Here is a 23,326-nt window from a genome sequence, read left to right on the forward strand (position 1 = left end):
GTCTGCAAGGCTCCCCCCGAGTTGTGCAGGCACGGGCCTGGCCTCTCCTTACCTTCCCTCCTCCAAGGGCAGCTTCCCTTTCCCAGAAGGAAGGCAGCTGGTGCAGAGTTGGGCTGGATTGGGCATCTTCCGTTTGGTCTTTCCAGCCTCTGCCTTGATGCTTCTTCAGATGTTCTTAGGATCCTCCTCCAACACTGGTTGGGGGCAGGGTGGGGTGGAGGGGCTGACTTGCCCACATTTCATCAAGTTTGAGTTAGATACAAAGCGATTGGCAGTGAAAAGTCCCCCTCCCCCGGTCTTAGACTCTGAGAGCTCTCGCTCCTTTTGCTGTCTGTCTCCTCCGCTGGCTCCAAGAGTATTTGGTGTTGGTCCCAGAACGTTTGCGTCTCCTTTGGACACTTGGTATGCGACGTGCTTGTTACCCACCCTTAACTGACTTGAAGTCCTTTGGGCTGTTTGCTTTGTGAGCACTTGCTTTTTGCCGGGCGCTGGGGAGGCAGGCGTCACTCGCTTGTGTTCCAGCAAACATGCCGCTTACCTTTACTTTTTTCAAAAATGACCCTTGGTACCTTCTTAGGAAAACAGTGGAGACACGGACCGTACTGTTCTCTTAAGTTCCCCCAAAAGTTGATGCTGACAAGGTTTGCATTCCTTAAGTTGAGCAGGAGGGCTAGAGTGTAAGCCTGTTCTGTATCTCTAAGCATTTCAGAAGAAAGATATATCTGTGCTCTGTGTTTAAATATAGCATGGTGTTTGCTACTGAGTTGGAGAAGAAGCAATTGAATATGTAGGTCATTGACTTAGGAGAATGAGTTTGGAGTTTTCTTTGCATCTGATTAACGCTGTCTTACAGTTGGGCCGAAATTGGGTTACAGAGAGTTCAACGAGATATCTAGGAGGGAAACCGTAGGGATCATAAGAGGGTACCTTTGCCCCCTTCAGGCATTCAGGGGTGTGACTTGGTGTTGGGCCCGGTAGCCCGGTGCTTGGCAGCCAGCGTGGAGGCAGGAGCCCCTCTGGAGTTGTATGGGTAAGAGACGGGCTGGGTGCCGCTCCCCACCCCGAGCAGATCCGTCAGGAGCAAGGGAAGAGGGCTCTACTTAATCAGGATAAATGCCAGCGGTGTATTTTAATACATGCTTGATTCAGAACGCACTGTTTGGAACTGCATATTTAAAAGGAAACTGCCATCCCCCTTGGAAGGTACGTGACATTTAACAGATCTGTAGCCGGAGATAGGTTTGACAGCTTCGAATTATATTTGAAAGAGTTTTTCTTTTAAGAAAGAAAATGATTACTTCTATTTTAAATGTCATCACAAAGACATAAACATGTTTAATCAAATTATATATGTAATTTATGTAGAATGTAATTTTTATTCCCGTGGAAGAGTCGCTGGTTATTTCTTCATCAGCTTTGAAGCTGGGCAGTGTTTGAAAGCGCTCAGCTTTTTGAGTAAGTGGCTATTTAAGGGTTTATGGAATCTGAAAAAAATAGTATTGTGATTGAAATATTTTTCATCTGTACACTTGTACCTAATGGCACATTTCTGGGGAGAGGGAGGTACTTTCATTATTGTCAGTGGGAGACATTAAGGATAAACTCCTGTTGAATGGGTGGAAAGAAGTGTGACCCTGAAGACAATAAAGGCAAAACGGCAAAGATGCTCCTCCTGTAATTTTCTCCTTCTGGATTCTTTGAATCAGCAGGGAGGTGCCGGGGAGTGTTAGGACTGACTGTGCCAGCTCTCCTTAAAAGGGAGGCAACAGGGGATCTTGGAGGACAGACACAGAACGCCACAAAAGACCTTGAGGTTGATACAGTGTGATTAAGTTTTGTCACAAAAGGCTGATGTGGAGTTCGAGGGCAGCCACAAGGTCCCCAGGCTGCTGGAAAAGCAGGCATGTCTGTCGCTGTGGGTTCTCTCAGACAGGTGGCTCGCTGGCTCTGGTAATCTGCTAGAACACTCCAGCTCCAGAACTTTCTCTGAGCGAGCTGGGTGTTGGAAGGTGGCCAGCCCAGTGTACAGCTGTGTGTGTCAGCCAGGGACGGTCTTGGCCTGTTCCAGCCTGCTGCCTGGGGTTTCGATTTAGCCATGCGGGATCAGGGAGTCCTGGGTTCCCCACCAGTGTGCCCACTCGCCCATACAGACCAGCCCCGGAGGCTGGTTTTCTCTTGTTCCTCTCCAGGGCTGTTCTATCCCATGTGACCTGGGAAGCTCTGGGCGTCTGGCAGCAGCTGGGCGAGAGAAACTGGTCAGTTGTGCCTGCTCCCAGGAAAGAACTTACGTAGCAAGGATCTTTGCCAGCTCCACCGGAGAAGGTCAGGGGTTCAGGAGCCGTGCGCCCTGGCGGCCGGAGGAAGCTGATTCCGGTTCGGAGTATGAGTCCCGTCAGCGGGCTAGGCTGCCGGCAAACAACAATCCACCAAAGAAAGGAAGTGCCCTATTGATTGGTCAACATGCACCAAACTCAACAGGTAGACCAAAAAAAAAAAAAAAAAAAAAAAAAACAGGACAAAGCTACTTGTTATTTTTGTAATTAAACTTGTAGTTGTAAGAGAAATAAGACCCTTTACCTCCTTTCCCCCCAATTGGTAACATCTTGCAAAATGATAGTGACGATTGCATAACCAGGAAATTGATAATGATACAGTCCACAGATACTATCCAGATTTCCCCAGTGTTACATTCATTTGGGTGTATTCCCTTCTGTGCAGTTGTATTGTTTGTGTGGATTCCAGTGTGCCCCACCACAGTCAAGACACACAAGTTTTATTACCCCAAGGATTCCCCCACCCCACTGTTCCCCTTTTATAGCCACACCCACTTTAGGTGGCCCAGACAGTTCATGGCCAACATACATGGTTGTAAACGGGGCTGGCTGACTTCCAAGACCCAGCTCACTCAGAGAAAATTCTAGAGCTGGAGTGTCCTGGCTCCTTCCCTGTCCGTAAACCCTGACAACCAATAGTCTGTTCTCCATCTCTGTAATTTTGTCCCTTAAGAATGTTATAGAAATGGAATCAAATAGTAGGTAGCCTTCTGGGATGGAGTGTTTTCACTCAGCACAGTTCCCTTTGAAATTCATTCAGGTTGTTGTATCACTGGTCTGTTCCCTTTTATTGATGAGGAATATTCCACCCCAGAGATTTTTTTTTTTTGGCTGCGTTGGGTGTTCGTTGCTGCGCGCGAGCTTTCTCTAGTTGCAGCGAGCAGGGGCTACTCTTGGTTGCAGTGTGCGGGCTTCTCATTGCGGTGGCTTCTCTTGTTGCGGAGCATGGGCTCTAGGTGCGCCGGCTTCAGCAGTTGTGGCTTGCGGGCTCAGTAGTTGTGGCTCGCGGGCTCTTGAGCGCAGGCTCAGTAGTTGTGGCACACGGACTTAGTTGCTCCGTGGCATGTGGGATCTTCCCTGCATTGGCAGGAGGATTCTTAACCACTGCTCCACCAGCGAAGTCCCCGCCCCAAAGATTTTTGATTCAGTCTTTGACTGACTGGAATACTGGGTAAGAGGAAACCCGTCATGGAGACCTGGGAGTTGCAAAACAACTCTTCCTTCACGTGGACTCTTTCTCGATGTCTGGAGGAACAAGGCATCTCTGGCCTCTGCTGGCCTGCCCTGTTTCTCAGCAGACGTCCATGGGGTGATGTTTGAAGAAGCTTGTGCCCTGATGGCTTGGCTGGTTGGGGAAACCAGCAGAAGAGCCCCCGCTTCACCTTGTGAGTTTTGTTCACCTGTGTTGTGTGTTTTTTTGCACAGTGCAAATGGATTGAAACAAAACTTGGGATAAAGCTTATTGGATTTTGATGTTTTATTAGCACTCATAACAATAACACAGGGGGTTCTGGGCTGGCGCACGAGGGAAGTAAAGGCTGTGTGAGCATGATTTCCTTAGAGGAAGCCCTAGGCACCTAGGTGGCTTTGGCCTGCCTCTATGAGGACTGTTAAAATGACAAACCCCGAGAAGCTAATTTCACAGTGAGAACTTTGAGCCATTGCTCCTTCCGAAAGCACATTTATTTGCACTGTGTTTTAAACATATATGCGTGTGTATTTACACATGCATCATATCAGTGAGGACAGCATTTATGAAGTATTACTCCCGTGAACATCTGTGCTGAAAGGTTGTCTATACTTTCAAAGTTAATGAAATGCAACTGAGTAATTAGGCAGTGAGGAAGTTAGTTCAGGATTCCCAGTGTTATTTACTTGATAACATATGAATCAGTAGGTAGTATTTGCGTTTTCTTTAGAAACTCTGCGGTTCTTTTTTTCTAGATCAAGCCCGTTAAGCCCTGAAAACTCCACCCGGAGCTCAGGAGGGGCTCACGCAGCTGGCATGGGCTGTAGGCAGGTCTGGCCTTTGGCTTTTCTCTTCTTGTCCTGGATTCCTCTGGGTACAAGGGGGCAGCATCTGTGTCAGGGACCATCACATCCTGGTGGTCTGAACTCTGGTCGGAGGTGAAGGGGCTCTCCTGATGTGGGTGTCAGGCTGTTTGGTGGCGGGGGAGGTTCCCCATTCGTGGATGTGATGCTCTCTGAGGTCCCATCTGGCTCTGGGATTTATTCTTAAGGCTAGAATTTGTTGCCTCTAAGGGGAAAAATACTTTGGACCCATGAGTTTACTTTCCATTACACCTTTGGGGTCTTCACTCACATTAGTGTTTGCGGAGTTTCTCTGTGTATTGTTCTCCGTGACGTGCCTAGCGCTGTAAATGGATTTTCAAAAGTCAAGCCATTCCTTTGGTTGCACGTACAGCAGCTGGTCCATTTGATGGCAGTGATGCGCTTCACTTTAAACTTAAACCTCCCCTGAACCTGTAGGTTCGGCTTTGAGTAAATTTGGTTTGAAATAAAACTGAACCTAATTTCCTTTAGGCCCTTTTTTCTTCCCAGGATTCTGGGTTCTTGAATTCCCCTGGTCTTGTTAGGAAAGCATTTGTTAAACAATAGAATTGTTAGCAAGTTAAACATTTGAGCGCTTCTGGTGCTGAGCTCTTTACCTGCGGCATCACGTGCAGCCCCACATTCGAGGGGAGAATGGTCACATCCTGGGCTCGTCCTCCCCAGCTAGAGGTGAGGGAGCTTTTCTAGGGCCACTTGTGGTCTCAGTCTAACGCTCTTCACTGTTGTTTGGTCTCCAGGTCTAAGGTCAAAATCATATTCTGTCCCTGCTCACAAGGAGCTGACCAACTAAACCAGTGACAAACCTGACGAAGCAGCCGATGCGATGCCTTCTACACATGTAAAGGGCTGGGGATGGAGGTACAGTTACGGAGAGCTAGGGCTTGAGGGGCTGATACTCGGCTGAATGAACTTTCCCCAGCTTCCTCCCTGCTCAATCTTCTGCATTTAGTCCATTGATCCGTAGTGTTGGTATCTAAATCCGGTCACTCTTCTTGTGAGTAGTTTTTCAGGGCGTGCGGACTCGGCCATTTGATTCTCAAGTCACACACACACACACACACGCACGCACGCACGCACGCACACACACACACATTTTCTGCTTCTCTCTACTCATTCTTCTGCAGTCTAACCTGTGGCCGAGAACTTGGCTGGAGCCTGCTAAGTCTGCCTTGCTGCAGTGTCCGTCCCCTCCTGCAGGCCCTGGGGGAGCCAAGGGATCCCCACTGCATGGGTGCCCTCACCGCTGCCCCTCAGGGATTCTCCCAGGTTGATTGGCCACTGGAATTCAGATCTATGCATTGGCATTCCTAAGAGGGACACCCTGTTTCTAGATTAAATTTGCATGAGGTTGGAGGGGATATACCTTACTTCCTTTTAAACCCACCTTGGCAATGCAGCTATTACTTAAGGACTTAGATCCTAAATAGAGCCACTCTGCAGTGATGCTATGGCCCGGAACCAAGGCAGCAGCTGTCTCTCTGCATCCCCAGCTTCAGCTCCCTCTCCTGATGTAGAAGCCCACATAAATTCACTGTACATTTTCCAGATTGTAGGAAATCTGCTCTTTGCAGAAAATGGAGAAATAGAGGAAAATATGAAGATTAATGCACAATTTTTATGATCTGAAAGACTTAAGTTTTAAAAATCACCTTAGCATATGGAGAAATAACTTCTTTTAACAACTTGGCTGTATTTTCTGTCTCCTGCATGGTATGCATACACTAGCAAATGACATTCACCGTTTAAAGAATATTTTTAAATTTATGTTTAAGATTTGGAGTCTTATATTTGTTTTTCCATTTAACCTGTAAATGTTTTTCCTAAGTTGTGAAATATTTTTGAATTTTTAAAACTAAATAATTTGTTGAGATACAGGTATCATAATGTATGTAGGTATAACATGATAGCTATTTGTTTTTCTCTATAGTGTTATCAGGAAAGATAGTTATCCAACTATTTTCTGTTTCAGGGAAGCATCTTAGATGGTTTATTTTTATGTGAATCTTTACTCCTCTAATTACTTCCTCGGGGTAGAATGGGGTGGGGGGAATGAAATCTAACTTTTCAGAAAAGGTGCCCTTTCACACTCCCACTGAAGCGGTGGGGGGCTGTTTGTCTCACCAACCCTTCAACATTTTGCTTTGTCATTCCTGGATTTTATGTTACATATTGTCAGCTTAATAAGTTTTATGTTGCTGTGCTGAGCATCGAGAGACCCTCTGCTTACTGTCTGACCCTGTGCCCCTTGTCAATCAGAGTGTCAATGGGGGGTGCCTAGTGAAAAGGAATTCGGGGGACTTCCCTGGGATTTCGCCTTCCAATGCAGGGGGTGCGGGTTTGATCCCTGGTCTGGGAGCTAGGATCCCCCATGCCTCAGGGCCAAAAAACCAAGGCATAAAGCAGAGGCAGTATTGTAGCAAATTCAATAGAGACTTTGAAAATGGTCCACATCAAAAAAAAAAAAGTCTGTAAAAGAAAAGGAACGCAGCACCTCTTCTGCGCCCTCCTCTCTACCTGGGAGAAAACCGAGGCCAGGGCATTCATTTCAAGATGCCCTACTGGTTCGTGGTTGCTACTAGCTGGGCTGTGTTCTTGGGCCATCTCATCTCTCTTCCACTCCCAGCAGGTTCCGGAACCTCTCCTAGAGGCGCGTGTGCCTGGGCTGATAGCTTTCTTGTTCAGTTACTATTTGAAACCACAAAAGGCCACCTACAGGTGTCTCTGATTTGACTTGTGGGTTTACACCTCTGCTGCCTGATACATTGGGCTGAGACCTCAGGGGCCAGGCTTCCCTTTGAGCCGGGCTGATTGGAAGAGGGTCCTCCCCCAGCGAGGACTCCCCCACTCCTCTGGGCACTTCAAAGTTAACAAGGCGGCTTCCCAGCTTGTCTGACATTGGGACAGACTAGGGGGGGCCCAGACAGGCTTCTGGGAACCGGGAGTCAGACTGCCCAGACCCGCTGCCTGCACTTTCAGGGCCAGCTGGGCAGTTTGGGGTGTGGGAACGCAGCTTGAATTCACAGGATGACGTCGTTGTGTGTGTGGTTGCTGCTCACTGAACCACTTTTTTTTTTCTTTCAAAACTTGGCTCCTGTTGGGCCGTATTTGCAGCACCCGTTTATCGATTTGCTTTCCGTGTCCATTTTTCCAGTTGTTTCCAATTCCCCCCCCCCGCCCTGCCAGTCTGACAGCCTCATGCCCTTGTTTATTTCTCCATTGCTGGAGCCACTGAGAACAGAGCCTTTCCCCAGAGGATTGAAGCCCAGCTAATGCTGCGAGGCTAGGCCGTTCCTGGTCACCTAGCCGGGCTCAAATCTGCCGGCTCTGTAGGGTGGGTGCAAAAGCAGAAAGCTGAAAGGCAGCAAAGGAACGGACACATTAATTGACTACACCTGAGACAACACTGAGAAAATATCCTATTTTGTTTTCCTTAAGAAAGTGGCAGAGTTCCAAGACTTCCCTTACAGTTTTCCACCGCTTCTCCTTATATTTGAAGACAAGAGTTCTGAAATCTTGGCTGTTGGGCCTTTTCATGTTCTTAAAACTTAAATGCAGCTGAACATATTTAATATTACAAAATTTCCATAAACATTCTCTCTACGAAGACTGTATGTAAAGTTTGTGCCCGGAGGGCATTTTTCTTATTGAAGTTGAAACTCTTGCACATGGCGGGGTGGGCAGTAATAATGAAGCGTTGATTTGACCTTAGGTGTCTTGACACCAGTGTGGCTGTATAGGGACATGGAAAGAATTAGCTTTCAGGGTCCTCCTGCCTCAATAAAGGAAAATTGTTTCCAAGCTAATTAATATGGTTTATTCACTATTAGGCAGTAGTATGTGGAATTGGATCCTGGGAAGGAATGATGCAGCTGCGCTAAGGGGAAAGTATGTCAGGTCACACCGTGTTAATTCCGTCTTGTTCAGCGTTTTCCTCTTCAGAGGACGTAGTCTTTTCCTTGGTTTTCCCAATGTGACAAGCACACCAGAATTCCACACTGCTTCGTGCCTGATGGGCTAGGCCTTTCTGGGGGTGCATTAATAATGAGAGGCTGGGCAGGTGCATAAATACACGTGGGGAGGGAAGGGGGGGCCCTTCCCAGGTGACTTGGGCTTGTGCCTTCACTGTGTCAGCCTGAGGTCCTGGTTAGGGGCAGATCACACATGTGTGGCCCCGAGTTCTGAGCGTGGGGAGAGGGCACATCCCAGCAGCTGCAGGCCCCTCCCACTCCCCATGTTGCTCAGAGATGCCCGTCTGTGCCCCCAGCAGCCCCCCAAGCATGCAGCTCTGGTTACCCCGCCCAGTCAGCTGAGGGCAGCCCGAAGCCATCCCTTTGTGGGTCATTATGCATCCCTGGACGTGTGGCAGACCTGCTGAGGGTGGTCAGGTGTGAACCAGGAGCTGGAGCGGGTGGGGAGGGGCCCAGGCTGCTCAGGGGTCCCGTGAAATGTATTCCAGGAGCTACGGCCTGTGGCTTTGACTTGATTTCTGGCACTTCTGTCTGGGCATGTCCCTCTTTGGCCAGAAGGACTTCTTTTTTGCTGATAGGGGCAGGTCGGTTTTAGGGGGCGGACATTTGGTTTCTCTGTGGATTTCTGGGTTCCACATCTACTCGGGACTTTTCCCCACCTGCCACCCTTGAACTTGAGATAGTTGTGAGGCCCTGCTGTGGATACGTGGGCAAGCCCCTGGCACCCGCGTCCCATGTCCTCACATCCTCATCGTGATTCCACCGTGGAGGGTCACCCCCCTTGTACACAGATTGATACCCTGAAATGGTGCTGTGTGGCTAGTGTGTGCAGCAGGAGGAGTGAATAGGTTGACACAGGGCTTGCACGCGGACCTTCAGGTCACCACGGCTCCCTTGAGCTGGGGCTCCAGTTCCGCGTCTGTGGGTCCCTCTTGCAGCAGCCCATGGGCAAGCGGCTCCTTCTGCCCTGAGGCACGGGTGGGCAGCAGGTTGCCCCGAGGTAGCTGTGGGCCCTGCAGCTGTGGGCGGACCAGCATTTCCTGGAAGGCGATACATCATCACTTGAGCAGGGCTCAGTCTGACATTTGGTAACTACAGGTGCCCTCTTGAGAGGGCCAACCAGCAGTGTCCGAGCCAAGAGGACACTGATGAGGGGGAAGGCCGGGGCTTCTGGATGGTTCTTCCCCCAGTCCTTTGTTCCTTTTCTGAGCACAGCCTTGCTGCAGGACTGTCACCAAGGGGAGGGCGAGGCCACCCTGGGTGGGGGAGCGTGTTTATCTCGTGATTTGAGCAGAGATTGGTTTGGTTCTCAGCAGACGCCGATGATGACAAACTTGTCCTGTGTCCTGGAGTCGCGTGCCAAGCCTCATGATGACTGGCGTTTACTGAGTGCTGGCTGTACACGGGCCGAGCGCCGAGCTCCCCGGGCATTACCACTTTGAAGGGACCTGATCACCTGTGAAGCAGACGCTGCCTTCTCCATCTCAGACAGGACAGAGTCCCAGGGCGTTGGTCACCTTGACCCGTGGAGCCTGGGCTGCTTCTCTGCGGTGTCCTGTTAACTCTGTGCTCTCTCCTTTGTCCTTTCCCACTAGCCCCTCTATTGCAGTAAGTCTGTGTGGGCCAAGGGATGATTCTGCGGACTCCTTTCTGGTTCTCTGTTTAAGTAGTAAGTGTGCATGGGGCCCCCTGGATCTGAGGTGAGCCCAGCGTGAAGGAGGGCAGGTTCCAGGTAGGGCCAGTGCTCTCTTCAAGCCTGGGCCGCCTCCTGCTTCTGTCCACAGGTACCACGTGAGGATCTCTCTCCTGCTAATAAATGTCCAAGCCAGGCCTCGCTTTTGCTCACTGGCCAGCCGGGAGGAGAGCAAGCAGAGGCGCTTTCCTTGGAAGCAGCGGGTGAAGGGCCCCACCTGCCATAGCAGGACAGAGGACGGGCGTTTTAAAGCCTAGATGACCCAAATATGAGTCAGGCAGAGCAGAGAATTCAAGTGGGGTTCAGGCAGGCCCCGAGTGGTAACAAGAGCTGACGCATCAAAGCGTTAGAGGCGTTAGAAATAATTCATGCAGAGTAAGTGCAAGTAAGTGGGCACTTGGTGATGCCTGTCGCAGGCTGAGGGGGATGCCGGGGCGCCCACGCTGAGCCTGGGTGCCCCTCTTCTCTCTCTAGAGTTTGGATGATGCAGGGCACAGCAGAGCACAGGAGCCGTTCTGAAAGAGGGCAGCGTTCAAGTGGGGGCCAGACTGGTCCTCCTGGAATGAGCGGGGGCAGAGTCTCTCAGGACCCCCCCACTTCCAGACCTTTTTAGAGCACATCTCATTCAGTTTCAGAAAAGCAGACTTATTATCTGTAGACCTAGAAGGTAATTTTCATGTGCCCGACTCAATATAAGAAGAAACTAAAAATCCAGGTGGTAGGGACCTTTCTAGGCGATGTGTCCTGAATTTATAAGTTTCCTATATGAAAGCCCCAGCCCTGGCTTGGACTCCACCAGGCTCTGGGGACTGCTCTTCCGTGTGTGTGTGTGTGTGTGTGCGTGCGTGTGTGTGTGTGCGTGTGTGCGTGTGTGTGTGCGCGCGCGCGCGCGTGTGTGTGCGTGCGCGCGCGCGCACCGCCCCACCCCCACACCCCCTCATCGTCATCAACTATGGGTGGAACACATTTGCCAAGTGACGTTTAATAGATTCACCGAGGTTGATCATACGGGCCAAAAATAGATGCCCTTTTCCTTGGCCAGAAGCAGCAGAGTGAACCTGGAGCTGCCTGGCATTTACTGGCCGAGGCCGAGTTACTTGGTGGAACAGCCCGCTTAGCTTCCTGGGGTCGCTCGTGTAGGAGCGGTGGTGATTTTAATTAGCTAAGTCATTTCTGTGTCTCGTATCCTCCTAGAAGTTCTTGGAGGAATCCTGCCAAGAACATTTCCCCCGGCAAACCTGCGGGGCACTACTCCCTGTTGCACTGTCGTCAAGTACCTACGGAAACAAGTGTTTTTGAATTTTTAGCCTTTTGAGCCTTTTTCTGTAGCTGCATTCTTTGTAAGTACTTCTTTCCACCCTCACGTCACAATGGGCACTCGCTTTAAAGATTCTGACCGTCTTCCAAGCTTTTTAACGTTCTTAATCCACTAAATAAGCTGTCACCGTTCACTCGGGCAGTCTGCGGCCTCTTCAGAATTTTTGGCTTAAAATTCCGTGAAATGGGGCTTCCCTGGTGGCGCAGTAGTTGAGAGTCCGCCTGCCGATGCAGGGGACGCGGGTTTGTGCCCCGGTCCGGGAAGATCCCACATGCCGCGGAGCGGCTGGGCCCGTGAGCCATGGCCGCTGGGCCTGCGCATCCGGAGTCTGTACTCCGCGGCGGGAGGGACCGCGGCAGTGGGGGGCCCGCGTGCCGCAAAAAAAAAAAAAAAAAAAAAATTCCGTGAAATGTCACCGGCCGAGGTGTCTGTTCCTTGTTTAATTACTTTGACTATGAAGTATCTCAAGGAAAGAACCTGTGCCCACCAGTAAGATTAGGTAGGTGTTAACATGTTGCCTTTGTCTTCAGACCTTAGTTGAAAAGAATGTTACAGACAGGCATATGTGTGTATGTGTGTGTGTGTGTGTGTGTGTGTATATATATATATATATATATATATATATATATATATATATATATATATACACACACACACATATATATATGCAGTTAGTTAGTTCCAGATGTGGAAGACTTTGGAGATGAATAACGCGTGATCGAGGCATTTAAACATTTAGAGACTTGGCGATGGGTAGAGTATGTCACAGCCTGGCCGTCGGGAGTGAAGGTGTCACAGATGTCTAGGGTACGGGTTTTGAAGGGTGGACGAGAGTTTGCTAGGCAAGCTCTTGCTGCCTCCAAAGGCTGGTTCCTTGGCAATAATAGATGCTTAGTCAACATGAAACTACTGTGTCTTTAGAGGCGTGGAACTACTGAGAGCCCGTGCCCGTCCCTCCTTCCTGGCATTTCAGAGGCTGGGATGTCTCTGTTCTCCGCACCCTCCTCCCTTGAATTGGAAAGTTTGGGGTGTAAGGTGGTGTGGAGGCACAGTGGGAGTGAATTACTTCTTGACCTTGGGTATTATGGTAACCCTGACCATGGGGACCACCCTGTTCCTGCTGTGAACTCTTGTAATTGCGAAGTAGGAGCTGGCCGGTGTCAGGACTTGGACCCTTCCTTACATTAGAGAGAACACAGGAGTATGGTTTTCTTTTGAATGGTTTGAAAAGTAGAGTGCAGCTGGGAAACTGGTTACAGTAATTTCATACATTTAAAAGAAATATTAATCAACTATTTGTATCCTGACTGATTGTAAGGTGAGCTTGGAAATGGTCAGGGTTGGCTGCAACGGTTCATTCTCACGGGACTTGAGAAAGGACTACCTTAAAACACAGACACCCCTGGTGCCATAGCAGCTCCAATATTGAAATTGCGTCTGTCCTTCATGGGAAAGGCACAGAAAAGGTACCTGGACACGCCTACCGCCCAGGTGTTTGCCTTTTCTGTCAGCCCCGGGGAGGAGTAACTTCCTTGCCCGCCCCCTCTTACTGCTCTGTGTGCACAGGAAGTGGTTCAGATAATGTGGATGGTCCCATATATTTCCTCTTCGTTCCATGTGTAGTAAAATAAATGTGAGTGCTGTTTAATGCATCACCTCATTTCATATTGCCTTTGCCAAGAAAGTGAAGTTTTATCGAACATTAGGATTGAATTCTTAACTGAGTAATCAATTTCAGTAGTAAGTTAAAGTGGCTTCTCCTAATGACAACTGCAACCGTTCATCAGTTACAGCAGATTAACAGTTGTCAGCATTTATGCTAATAGCACTTATAAACCGTGGGCTTCTGAATTCCATATTTCTCAAACAGTTGGTAAGACTTTTTGCTCGAAGATAATATGATTGTTTTGTCCCTTTGCTTGCTACTTGGAGATGCAAAGAAGTTAAATGACATTTTCACGGCGATGACACAATATCACCTTCTGGTTTTGCACACTTGGCTTCGTGTCAGAATAACGGGAAAGCATTCATTTGTTCTGGTGCCCTACTGTTTAATTTGATCCGGTGTGTGACTAAAGCAAGACAAATAGTATTTTTAATGAAACCATTTAATAACCTCTGGTAGCTTAGAATCGAAGGCATTGGAAAAATGCAATTAAAGGATGGCTAGATGTAAACAAGGAAAAAATCACTGCTTCAGCTTCACTGATCCAATTCATTTTGCTTTCAGGGTTTCATCGCCTTAAATGGTTTTGAACCAATGAAGCTGGATTCTCTTAAAAAGACGGACAGCCCATCGTGTGAACTATAGAGTTTGTGGACAAATTTATATTGGTGAGTTACTGTAAAATATCTCCAGGTAAAAGTTCAGGTTTTTCAAAATCCCCTTTGGAATGTGTTTTCAATTTGTTGATGACTGTGGATCGCCGGCAGCCTCTGGATGTTTCATCGGGACGTCTAAGAGCGGGACCATTTGATTGTCTTTCAATTAATTGCATCTGGTATTTTCATTTATCAAAAGCAAAATACATGTAATTAACTCTGAAGCAATATAGTTCAGTGTAAAGTGATTGTTGCTGCTGCCGCTGCTGCTATAGAGATAAGTCAGTGGAAATTACACCAGGAAACTCGAGTCAGGATGGAGCCGTGTTAGGACTTCTCGACATATTAATTACACAGAATAAAAATGGATTGGGGAAACAGCCCACGCCACCCCGAGTGGCTTGGGCAAAATGGTAGATGGACGTCTTTAGGGAGCCAGCGGCTTGCTGATGGTGGCACACCTTTAATGAGCTAAGATGTTTAGACGTGCCAACCTCTAGGACGTCTTGAACATAGAATGGTTTTTTGTCTGGTGGAAGGGATTAGGGATGTGGGATGTGCGCTGAGGAGAGCCTTCAATTGTCTGCTTATTTGGAGTATGGTTGAGAAAATACCAATGAATAGAGTTCAGTGTTCCCTCCAGAGCAAGGACTTTTGGGGGTCCTGAGTTAATTTCAACATGCCTTTAGCCATTTTCCACAAAACCTAGATCTTAGACTCTCAAAGTGGCAACTTCTCAGAAATGATTGATTTTTATCCTGTTGAAAAAAATCTTTTCTCCTTGAGCTGACAGTGTCATCTTGAAGCCAGAAAAAAGAGTGTGAGTCAAGTTTCTCACTGTTCTTTCTGCCAACCCCCAGGCTTCTTCCCTGCAGTATTGAGTAGGACAGACCCTCAGGTTTGGAGAAAGGTCAAAGGCCCACAAGGAATTTGTACAACAGGATTCCCTGCCTGAGAATCCTGGGCAGATTCCAGCACACACGGTCTGGAATAAATAATAACACAGAAAGAAATGTTGGCCTTAAAATGCAGCCTTAGGCACGGCTTTAGCCGGTGACCGCCAGGGGGCCCGAACTGACCCTCAGTCTCAACCCAACCAGTGGGTGTGGCCCGGGGAAGGGTCTCACTGCCTTTTCCCATGGAGGAGGGTCAGTTGCCAACACCAGGGCTGCTGCTCCAGACCTGGGCTCACGGAGCGCACTCCCCAGCGGGTCCCTCTGCGAGGCCTTATTTGTGACATGAGTAGTTGTACTGGGGTGGTCCCCATGAGCCCCCGCCTTGTAGAAACCCGGAAACCTTTCCCAAGAGTGATCTGAGAAGGCTGCCCAGCCAAAGGCCACAGCAGAGCATGAAGTTCACAGAGGGTTACTTATCAGAGGCGACTCTGTAATCTTTGAACAATTCTAAGAATCTTTGTACTGGGGAGATGAGAAACTAGAAATATCAGTGAACCTTCTTTTGGGGGTGGGACATGGGTGTATCTATTAGTCATGATGGCCACTCTCAACCGTATACACTCAACTTTGCCTTTTAAGGCCAACATTTATTTCTTTTCTGGCTCTCACTCATTCTTCTAAAAGAAACCTTTTTTTAAAGACCCTGTGTGCTGGAGTCTGCCCGGGGTTCTCAGGCAGGGATGTTGTTGTACACATTCTTTGTGGACCTGGGGTTGGTGGGGTGTTAATTCCAGGATTGGGTAACGGCACTGAAGGTGTTTTCAGTGGGTCACAGTGATGGAAATCCATCAGACCCCCGCGGGTGTCCAGTTCCATGTCCAAGCAGTGCCAGTGCCCGATCCTCGAGTCCTTCACAGAAAGTCACCCGAGGTTCACCTGAGGGAGCGTCTTGGCTGGGTGCCAAGACCTGAGAGTGCTGCTTGGTACATTTTGTAGGCACCACGGGGTTGGAAGACTACTTCTCTAAAGATAAGAATGTGGAAATGCACAGTATAAGGATAAAATGGACTTTTTAAATATCAAGAAATGGTTACATAACAGCATTTTCATTGGACTCAACCTAATAATCGAACCACTGCCGGATCCTGTTTATCAATGATCTCTATCTCAGAGAGAGGAACATTAACATTGCATAAATGCATCCAATATCAGAATGAAATTGCAACACCATTCCTGATAGCAAATTTTTCCCTAGCACGCTCACAATTGGCCTTGTACAATGGTTCTCAGCACTTATGTGTTTTGGGCATAATTTGGGGTAGCAGTTTTTGATAGCACTCTGGAAGAGCTTGAGAAGCTCAGTGTAACGTTGGAGTTGGCCCTCATTAGAGCATGGCCACCATGCCTGGAGGATGCCGCGTGGTGTCTGTGACCTCACCCACATTGACTGTGACCCCGATGGCCTGGCTGCTCCCCAGCACTGGGCACCCTGCCAGGGGGTTAACCTTCGTCCCTGACCACCCCCGTGTACACTCCCAGGGTGTGGTTCTCGCGTGTCCCAGAAGCACGTGTTAGTTCTTGGCTCTTTTCTCTGTGGCTTGTCACTGTGCCCAGTACATTGTACCCCACTCGTCGGATGGCTGCTCATTCAGTCCCAACTGCAGCCAATACCTCGCAACACAAGAGGGGTATCTTGAATTGCAGCCAGAGCAAGGGACCACATGTTGATTTCAACCTGGTAGCTTACCTGTTGAGATCTCCTAGACAAATCCTTTTTAATGTAGGCAGAAGAGAAGGAAATAAAAAAACACAAAATTCATGAAAAGTCACAGCCTTGGAACGGCAAACCTGTGTGGTGCTAGAACCATTTATACGTCATTTTTGTCCTCTTAGTATATTTGTGCGTGCCTTCATTTAAAAGCGTTATATTTCTATTATTCTAGACCTGATAGTCTGGTTTGTGGTTTTTTTCTTTTCATAACTTCAAATCAGACATGTCAGCTTTCTCCCCCTGTGCAAAGAGGCTCATTTGGTCATCACTAATGAATGACTACATGCTACATTTAGATCTGTTGCATTTTGTTCTGCTTTTACTATCCATTCTGTACGTCATTGCTTGTTACAGTGAAAACCCAACATGCTCCGTGGTTCGCTGACTTCTGGAACCAGACTTAGTTCTCCAGTGGTTCAGATGGGTCATTGTTTTTCCCTGTGCCATTTTGTTATTAAGCATTAATATTTGTAGCGGTACCGAGTTACCTTGTAATTTTAACGAAAGCGTCAGGGAAAAATAAGCGCTTTTTGTCAAATGTCTACAGCTAAGTGGAAATGCAAATCACAGCCCTTAGCTTTTATTCTGTAAAATGATGGTGGCGTAGCGGTGGCTGTAGTTTGTCAGAGATGTGATAGCGTATCCGGCTGCCTGCACCCAGAGAAGCTTGTGCACTGCTTTATTTTGACAGATTGCGATAATGACGTGGAAGCTTGACCCGCCCCACAAAGCCCCAGGGAAAGGTGATCTGAGGGTCCCCTGGTGCTGGTGACTCAGAGGGGAGGGCCCTGCAAGGTCTGTTGTAGGGTCCAGGCTGCTCCGATCTGCGTGTGGCTTTAGTGGGCCAGTGGGGTTGGGTGAAGTCATCTCTCTAGTCATTAGGGCCTCTGCCCTGTTCTGCCAACACACCTTTCTGCCCCCAAAACAGAAGGGAAAGTATTGCTTTACTCCAGAAAGAAATGCCTACACCTTGACAGCGAGTCTGACTGTTGCTGCTTGAGGGAGGGAGGGAGCTGGCTGTGGTCACGCTGGTCCTCGTGTTGTGGCCTCCAGGGTCCCCTTGAGTTCTTGGCCTGCCCTGGCCGTCACCCGTCCACTGTTTCCATGCAGCCTGCACCAGGGACGTGTGATCCTGCTCCAGTTTTTAGACGAGAGGCACAACTGCCAACATCGGAAAACACAAACCAGAGCAACATACGCTGGGCCTTGCATCTCCAGGGGACCCTCTAGATGAGAAACAGCCAGGAGGCCGAGATGGGGGCGGCAGGGAAGGCGTTGGTGGAGCTTCAGCCCCTGCTGTCTGCGGAGAGGGGAGGAGGGGTCCCAGCCTGAGCTCTGGGGTCTTGGTTCTTGCTTGTGTTTTATCCATGAGCTGCAGATCCAAGTTCCCGTAGGAGCCCTTCTCTGGGAGGTGTTGATTCAGCCCTTGTCTTTTCCTCCAGGGAATTTCCAGATCCCAGCAAGGCTCCTGGGTAGGACCAGAGAGATGAGCCACCTGGTCCCTTTGTTCTGTTTTCACGGTCAGTCCTTGTTCGGTCACGTGAGGGTCAGGCCCCTAGCGCCCCTGCATTCTGGTGGGTCATTTTCTGCTCTCCTGGTGCTGTCCCCACCTCCCAGCCCTCAGGACTGGTTCTAATCAACCAGCGAGGCCAGGGAGGCCCGGAACTCTGTCATCCATGTGTCCGGAATAAGCCAGCCTGCCTGTACTTCCTGGGGTTCCCGGCCAGGGAGGGTCTCTACCCAGCTGTGTTCCTGCTGGAAGGCTGTGCCTGGGAGGGATGGCTCCTTGCGGCCCCAGGAGAGCAGCGGGGCCACGGCCCTGTCTCCTGGTGGAGCAGGACTTGGGTCAATACTGAGCACGCCGTACAGCGTTGTGCGCGGACACACTAGGTACGTGGCCCTCTCTTCCCAAGATCCTATAACCTTGGCTAAGATCCCTGTTTTATTAGTGAAGCACTTGATGCTGAGATCATATACCAGCACATGGGGCCCATGAGTAGACCTGCAGCTCGGACACCGGTGGTGTAACCCCAGGCTCAGGGTTCCCTTGGTCCCTGCTGAAACACTGCAGTCCTGTGACTTGCTTTGCCAGTATGCGGGATCCCTCTGTAGTGATGACTTTGTCGTGATGACTTCTGGGGTCCTCGGCTTTCTAGGAAGTTCACGTTCTCGTGTGCATGGTGGAGTCCATCCCTGCCTCAAGCACGTGGTCCATGGGAAGGGGGGCTGACCATGGGCTGCTCCTTGTCCCCAGGGGTGTGGCTGCGTGCAGGGAAAGCACCTCTAAGGCCAGCCACGATGGGAACCTGAACAGACCCCACACAGAAGCGTTTCTGCCCCTGGCCTCCCAGTAGACAGAGGAACAGCAGCCCCAGGTTCTGGGACAACTAGAGGCCACTGTCACTGGTCTGCTCCGTATCACTTCCCTGGGACTTGGAGCATGTATGTGTGAGAGGGAGGGGGAATGGGAGGAGTGGATGGAGGCGGGAGCCTGCGCAGGGTAGGGGCCAGGCATGTTGAAGGAAATGATAGTTCATGTTTGCTGTAAGCTTCAGACTGAGGATGTACCTGTCACTGTGTGAGTGGGCGGGGAAATGAGCTTTCTCATTTAAAAATGTTTGGGTCTCAATCCAGAGTTCTGGGAGTCATTAATGGGAGAGGAAGAGCTTATTTCTTTGTATAAATATTTTTGTTTAGCATTTGTACGTTACCACTGCCGCTGTAACTACTATTTCTAGAATGCATTGGGCCAATAACATCTTTTTAAAATATAATCTTACTTTTAGGTCATTTTGGTGATCATTCCATCTAGATTTTTGTGGAGGAACACAGCATCTCTCCAGGTTCAAGTGTAAATCTGGCATTACTTTCAACTTAGCCTCAAATTCCTCAGCTGCAAATGCTAAGGAAATACTCCACAGCTCAAGAAAGAGCCCACACGTGATGCGGAAAGAACCGGGGTACTTACAGAGTTCTTCATCATTTGATTTCTGGATCCTGATTTGGTACATTTTCCAAAGTAAGGCTTTAGGAAATGTCTGAGGATTCAGTGGTCCCCGGTGGAGGTTGTCTCCAGGACCGTTGCCTGTGGCTTCCCCCTTCCCTGGCGTCCACCTAACAAGCAGCTCAACACATTTGCTTTATTGATTGATTGATTCCTTTATTTTTGGCAACCTTGGCAACTCCCACCTGGCCCCGCGCTGTTAAAAACAAAGTTTTCCTGGTTAACTGAACACGTTTGCAATTCACTCTTTCTATGTAGCAATTAAGATAATTCCCTTTTTTAAAAAAAAGATAATTCTCTTAGACTGGTACCAGTTAAAGATAAATAGGAGGTTTAAAAAGAAAATGCTTCGTAATTCATTGGTCTGTGTGTGTGCAGGCAGATTGGCAACAGACGAGAATGTCTGCCCTGAGTGGACCCCTGTGCAAGGAGGTAAAATGGAACATTTTTTCTGTACTTCTCTTCAGCAGCAGCCCGAACAGTGACATTTATACATATTTCATAACATGGTTTTTCTTTAGACAGAGGGAGCAAACAAATCAATTTCTCAGCAGTATACTGTTTAAAGGAAACAGCAACAACCTGTGGGGTAAGTTATAGAAGCTGTTAAAATTAATTATATTCGGCAAGAAGTTAGAACGTTAGGGAAAAAATGCTAATGTGTGGGGGTGAAAAACACAAGCCACGGATAAGTAGCAGTTCTGAACATCTGATCCCAGTGTTTAATTTCCATTTCTTCATAGTGTCTACCGATCAACTCCAGTGGCTCCCACCCGGGACCCCCCATTCCGTCTTTTCTCGAGGCTGGTGGATCAGATGTCCTCGTGAGCTTCCAGTTGGATCCGCTTAGCGCAGCCTTGATTTATCGGACAGTATTGTGCTGTCTTTTAATATAGGAGATTTGCAGAAAATGAGTTCGTGGCAAAGATATCTGGTTCCTGTCTCTTGTAACTCAATACCTGGTCTGTGGTCGCCTCCCTTCTTCTGGTTCAGCTATACATTGTTTAACTCAAAGGAAACCTTTGTTGGCCTGGGCAGGGTGTAACCTGCAACTCCTTGAAAAATTCAGCTGAAGCAGCGCAGGGCAGCGATCCATTTCGTCAGGTCCGGGGCAGGGGGGCTGTTTGCTGGGCGGTGCTTTCGTTCTGGATACCAGAGCCTCAAAACAGGCCTTCCCCCCTCTCAGGAGGAGCTTTGGGGCAATACAGGTTTAACTGGGTGCCCCTCGGTTCATCCGGTCACGGCCACCTGTGTCCCACCCCTCCTGCAGACTGAAGACAGGTGTCCACAACCCAGGAATGGAAGTGTGGAAGAAGCAGTGTGGGAGGGTGGGTGCTCATCCTGCAAGATATTGACTCAGGATGCCCTTGGCCTCATCTGCATCTCTTAATCAATATTGATAACCTACTGGGCTTGTCTTTGCTGGGTGCCCATCACCCCCCTAACACATTTGGGTCCTCACTCATGTTCGCCGGTGCAGGAGGGTTGCCCAGTCGTTGTAACACAGAAACCCAGGACTTCAGACTCTTTGATGGTGCTGAGGCTTCTGACTCTATCGGGTGAAAGTAGACAAAGGTTTTGTAAATGGACTCGGATTCAGGAGTAGTACTCTGTTAACATAGAATCTTCCAGAGTGATTTTCACAAGCTCTCTGAGGCAGAGGTCATGTCCGCTGCCTTCATGGTCTCCTTGATTTTCTGTACATGGTCCGCATGTCACAGATGCCACAGGTCTCTTTTTTGAATGAATGAATCCCAGGCTGCAGAGGGACCAGGGAGGTGTGGGATGGCTGGACCTGTGCAGGAACCGTCCCAGCATCTGTCTGGAGGGAAGGGTTGGTTCTGCGTCAGCTGGGAGTGTTTTCTGCTGACGGAAGGCAAGCCAGCATGGTGCACTACCTGTTTGGAGGAGGTGTGTGTGCTCTGAAATAATATGTCCATGTTCCTGAGCTTTCCGCGGCAGGAGAGCATGTCCCTGCCTCCCCTACTTGCAGGTGGGACACAGGTGGGGCGGGGAGTTTGAATTCTGTGTGGCTTGGGGACCCAGCTGTCCTCTCCTGTCCTCTGGGGTGCTGTGCTTGTGGTGGCTTCCTGGGTGAGGGGGAGTTGCGATTCAGCCGCCTTGATTGCATCTGAGCTGGGATTACAAGGACCTGTAGTCCCAGGTCCCTTGGGACTGAAGGACAGATGGAGTGTGTATCAGATTCCTTCATGGACCCATCACGGTGGCTGCGTGCTTTGCCTGCCTTTGGAGATTTGGAAACTGGTATTTTGTGTATGCGTATCTGATGGCCCCAGTCCCATGTTTGTTAAAAACCCTAACTTTGAGAGTACAGGACTCCTGGCCTTTCATAATTCAGACTCACTTCCACTTCCTAATTACAGCAGAAGATGACCTCTAAACCACGACATAGGGTTGCAGCTTCCTCTAGGAAAGAGGGTTCTTGCTGATTTGTACTCTGATCTCCCACAGGCTTCAGTGGCAGCGCTGCAGAGGCCTGTTGAAGGCTGGAAAGCCTTCTGCTTGCGTGTTTAAATAGAGCAGAGTGATGCGGCCTTAGACTTGGCTGGGAAACCGCCCAGCTCTTTAGTCTGGGGTTGCATCATAACAGGCATCCCTCCAGAGCCCCATGGCTTTGGCACCGCCTTCTTGTTTTTTGTTGTTGTTGTTTTTTTTAATAAGTTTATTTATTTTATTTATTTATTTTGGCTGCACTGGGTCTTTGTTGCTGCACACGGGCTTTCTCTAGTTGCGGCGAGCGGGGGCTGCTCTTCATCGCGGTGTGCGGGCTTCTCATTGTGGTGGCTTCTCTTGTTGCGGAGTACAGGCTCTAGGAGCGCGGGCTTCAGTAGTTGTAGCACACGGGCTCAGTAGTTGTGGCTCGTGGGCTCTAGAGCGCAGGCTCAGTAGTTGTGGTGCACGGGCTTAGTTGCTCCGCGGCATGTGAGATCTTCCCAGACCAGGGCTCGAACTGTGTCCCCTGCATTGTCAGGCGGATTCTTAACCACTGCACCACCAGGGAAGCCCACCTCAGTCTTATTTTTGCACAGGGAAGGTAAAGATTCCAGTTGCCAAGGCAAAGACTTGGCCGTGGGCTTGGTGATGGATGGAGGGAAGGATCCTGAAGGCCGAGGTGCTGGTGGCAGGGTACTGTGCCCAGGTGTGACTGGCTCCCTGGATACCTGTCTAATGATGTGTGTCCTTCTCTGGGAGAGGGTCCCCATTCTCCTGTCAATGGCTCAGGTCTCTGCAGTTTGCCTGAACGTTGAGTGTGACCAGCAGGGCTGAGGCCGACTTGGCCTGACCCTCCCCAGTGGTGACCGGGTCAGCCGTGGAGAGGGGCAAGCACATGGGGCTTTATCCTGAGAGCAGCGCTGGGAGAGGCCAGTTAGCACGGCTACTTCACATGAAAGGCTGTTAGATTCAGGTCACCGGGTTTGGACTCCTGCATTTTATGGCAAAGTCTAAAAATGCAGATTTGTAACAACCAATGTTAATGAATTCAGACTGTTTGAATTTCACACTGAATAATGGCTGGAATTATCAGAGCCAGGGGCTTATGAGATCCTTGGATCGGTGTAATCTTTTCTCAAGATTCATTTGATAGATAGCATGATGTAATATCACATTACTTTTATTAACAGGCCTGGCCATAAAAGAAACACACTTATTAGGATAGGAGAATTTAGTAAAAATAGTAGTAATAACAAGACAATTTGGAATGTGTAATCTTATCCAGTAAATTTCAAGATGCCACATCTCATTTAAAATGCAGTGCTGTGCCCATAGATGTTGAACGCAATACCTCTGTACCCTAGGGCTTCCTGGGTTTTTTTTTTACATTAAAAATATTCTATTTAAATGCAGATTTTGATTTGCAATCTAGGAAGAGAAGTATAGGAAGAAGGACAACTGCATCTTTTAAATCAATTTTGGTTTCATGGTTTC

At 49.0% G+C, this 23,326-nt stretch overlaps 1 protein-coding gene across 7 annotated transcripts in view; it reads left to right on the forward strand.

Annotated features, from left to right (window-relative positions):
* The window catches only part of CTBP2 (C-terminal binding protein 2), a 162,639-nt gene that overhangs the window by 35,790 nt on the left and 103,523 nt on the right, over positions 1-23,326 (forward strand). For 6 of the 7 annotated variants that reach the window (XM_060098430.1, XM_060098428.1, XM_060098434.1 and 3 more), the window contains one exon: positions 13,616-13,719. The exons of the other annotated variant lie outside the window; for it this stretch is intronic. The gene's annotated coding sequence lies outside the window, so the exon portion shown is untranslated. The remainder of the gene's footprint in view (positions 1-13,615; positions 13,720-23,326) is intronic. 7 annotated transcript variants of the gene reach the window in all.

The sequence above is a fragment of the Mesoplodon densirostris genome, chromosome 1, assembly GCF_025265405.1.
Source record: "Mesoplodon densirostris isolate mMesDen1 chromosome 1, mMesDen1 primary haplotype, whole genome shotgun sequence".
Lineage (NCBI taxonomy): Eukaryota > Metazoa > Chordata > Mammalia > Artiodactyla > Ziphiidae > Mesoplodon > Mesoplodon densirostris.